Raw genomic sequence first — 3,829 nt, 5'->3', positions numbered from 1 at the left:
AGGTATCACCTTCTTCCATTGATTTGATGTGATATTCAGATTCAATTTTTAAAATTCTAGTCTTAGTCTTTCTTTGATATAAATGAAAAATTCTAGACAAAATTAAATTTCACTCTCATTGAAAAAAGATTTCATGGGAGAAAGAGGCTGCTTAATGTGGTTTTTTGCAGTAGGTATGTAATTTGATATCATTTGTTTACATGAAGCAATTAAGATACTTTAATTCAGCTCTCTCTTTTATTTGGAAGCTATCTAATTTTATTGAAGAGAATCAGTCATAGAATTAAGTTTAAGCTAAAGCTTAAACTTTTTTCCTGAAAATATATACTTTGTATAACAACTTAATGTTGTAGAAAGTTTTAAAATAGAGAACAGTTTTTCATGTTTAACATTCTCACTTATTCTTTCTTTTCATTTAAAAAAATATTTTCCATTCATTCTTTAACATTCTCATTATATTTGAATCTAGTTTTGAAATTGATAACATGTGGATAATGCTGAATGAGAATATAATGGTTTTACCAAATCAGAAGACTAGCAAGCCTTTTACCTGTAATTGTTCATCCCCCCCCACCTTCCCTGCTCTTGAAATTGCTTTTAAATTTAAATTTTGGATGACAAGTCAGCCTTAAGTTTTCTTTGGCAATTATCCAAAAAAAAAAAAAAAAGATTGATGGGACTTGGAACCGCTTGTCTTTGGACTTTCTCCACCATTTATTTATAACCTTATTTTTTGGGGATTTCTATCTCCCTACACTCTTTCAACTGTATTTCCCTATTATGTCTAGCTAAAATCTAATAACATTCTCCCTCATCCTTGTGGTAGTTTCTTATTTTAGGTCTATATAGGTATAGAAATCAGGATTTTGAGTGGGTCATAGCAAAGTCTGGTCAAAGATCTCTCCAGTATACCTCCTTGGTTTTGGTCATTAGTAGACATCTCATGGTCAGACCACAAATGTTATCTGGTCCCTACTTATGGCATCATATTCTCAACTTAAGGCACAAGAAATATATCCCTGGATTGTACTCAAGTGTTTACACCATGTTCACGAAGGCATTGTTCTCTTTCATCAATATTCATCAATGTTACTATGGTTTATAGTTGCCACCATATCCCAGTGCCAAGACCCAATCATGGGATCTCTGGTGGTGATGATAAGGATAAAGACAAATCTGAAATTAACTACACTACATCCCTTTCCTTATTGTTTCTCAGGTACAGGTGATCATCTTGTTCTTCCTTTTTCCCAAATCATTTCTGTGTTTTTGGGACCTCCTGTGATTATTTCTCACTTCACCTCAGGGACCTCCCTCTTGGAGAGAAAATCAAACTCTAAGTCCAGTCCTTCTTAATCTCCTATGTCATTGTTTTGACAGTTAACCATAGTTACCCTGGAGCCCAAAGAAGAATAAACTAGGTTGTCTCTCCTCTTTAAATCTCTCTTAACCATCTTGTTATATAAAAACACTTTATGGATCTAGTCAGGGTCTATAGTTTCCCCTCCAACAGTCATCTTTTGGTCTGCCATTTATAAACAAGTCTATATTTATCCAAAATATTCCTGTGGAAAATATATTTTAAATTAGGGGTATTTTCAACAAAAATAGTTTCCCCTTGAAGTATTGTTGTCTAATGAGAATACCTCTAAAGTGATGATCCTTCAGAGTGAAATAAGGGAAATAATAACATTCTGGCTTTATGACTGTAGTAGATGGGTTGAAAGTAAATTCTATGATCTGCTTGTACCCCTCTTCTCTTTCTCTGTAAAGAGTCACCCAATCCCTACCTACCTTTATAATGGCATCTCTGAAAGCTTTTTCAAGAGAGGAGGGAAGTGAGACAGTCATAGCTTCAGCTAAATCTCTCTGAGTCTTAGGAATAGCTATGGGGTGTGTGTGTGTGTGTGTGTGTGTGTGTGTGTGTGTGTGTGTTGTGTAGAAGGAAGAAGATATACTTTCTATACTCAACAACATAGCTCCTAACTAACCACTGGTATTATTGACTGTAAGGGCCATAGCTGAAACCTAATGATATCAAGCAGAGTTCTAACCAGAAGGTATTTTCTAATTGCTTCAGACACCGACTGATCATAAGGTATGGAGGACTATAGTGGAGCAGCATGAATTCCGTCTATCAAATCCTTACTTTTTACAAATTTCTCCATTCCTTTGCTGACCCTTTAAAAGAAACATGCAGAAAAAGAAACATCCTAATGAAGCCAATATGCACAATTCAAAATCTTAGACATCTAAAAAGGGACAATGAGCAATCCTCATAGAGGGCCTTAACTGATCCAGTGGTCTTTGGAGAATACACCTTCTATGAGTTTTTGAAGCAAATGAAACTTTGTAGCCTGGAAGAATTCCACAGTGGTCCCATTGGACCCTAACCTCATCAGTCATTTCCCCAGTGACTCATCATACAATCTCCTGCAGTTCTCCAAGCCCCTTCTTGATAAAAATCCATCTACCCTCTTACTTCTTTCCTTCCTAAGAAATAAATCACTCCCTTCCCTATTCTAGCTAGTAATAAGGAGAGTTTTAGGTTCACTTACTCACTGGGATGAACTCCAATTATAATTCTCACTTCTGCCACTTCTGTTCCTTTCCCTCAATTCAAATGGAATTCACATTTTCCATCAAGAACTCTGGATTAGAAATTATATTTTCCATTTATAGAAGATAGTTTCTATCTATAGATAGATAGATATCTATCATCATCCTTTTTATTTCCAATGTTACTAAAACCACAATTTGTTTCTTTACCTTAAATATATAACCTTTGCATGCTAACAGTGCATTCATGCATATCTCTAGTGATCAAAGAGAGTTTATTTTTTTTTTTATTCTGGTGATCTGACTTAAAAAAAAAAAAAAAAAAAAAGCAAGAATCAGGGAATACTAACTCATCTCTTTACTTCCCCTGTCAACCCTCTTGTCTCACTGATAGGATTTCTAAATGCTGCCAGAAGTATAAGCAGCCACAAGGTGTCAGACTCCAGTAACTGACCCAAATCACCCTCAGTGGAGACCTAATAACCTTTCTCCTATTTCAATCACAAGATCTACGACAAGGTCATTCTGGTCCAGTCCTGAAAATGGATGATGACTGCTCTAGGCCAGGACTAACACAAGCCAGTCAATGATTCAGTTTTGAAACTGGAATGTAATTAAACACTTATGAACCATATAATCTAGGTAGAGTTGTGGATGGAGTAACCAGACTGGAGTCATAAAGACTTGAACCCCAAATATTAGCCGTGAGACCTTGGGATTTAACCACTTTTGCCTCGGTTTCCTCAACTGTTAAATGAAGATAATAATAGCATCTACCTCCCAGGATTGTTTCAAATTCAAGTGAGGTATTAATTATAAAGCACTTAGCACAGAGCTAAGGGCAAAAGTTGTTTAAAATGCCAAAGAAAGAGTTGATCACCATAACTGAAAAGAATTTACTTTTTTTCCCTTTTCATATTGCTTAGGCATAATTAATTTTATTAAATTTCAAGGTAAAAGAAATTCAAATGTGATAAAGAGATCAATTCTTTAGTTTTTTCTTAAGCAAATACAATAAATAATCTAAAAAAAGCAGCCAGATGACTTGGAATGATTGAAGATTATTTTATAATAATAATTATATCATTTTAACATGCTTGCCAAGAACAAAAAGGCATCAAACAGAAGTATTTCCATTATGCAATTATTGAGAAAATAGATTTATAAAGATTTTTAAAAGGACAATTTCTTAGATACTATTTTCTAGAAATTTGAAAATACATAAACTGTTATAGAAATTATTCAATGTAAAAATAATTACATTGCCCTC

Source organism: Sarcophilus harrisii, chromosome 3, assembly GCF_902635505.1.
Source record: "Sarcophilus harrisii chromosome 3, mSarHar1.11, whole genome shotgun sequence".
Classification (NCBI taxonomy): domain Eukaryota; kingdom Metazoa; phylum Chordata; class Mammalia; order Dasyuromorphia; family Dasyuridae; genus Sarcophilus; species Sarcophilus harrisii.
The sequence above is the reverse complement of the archived record's forward strand: the minus strand, read 5'-3'. Positions refer to the sequence as shown.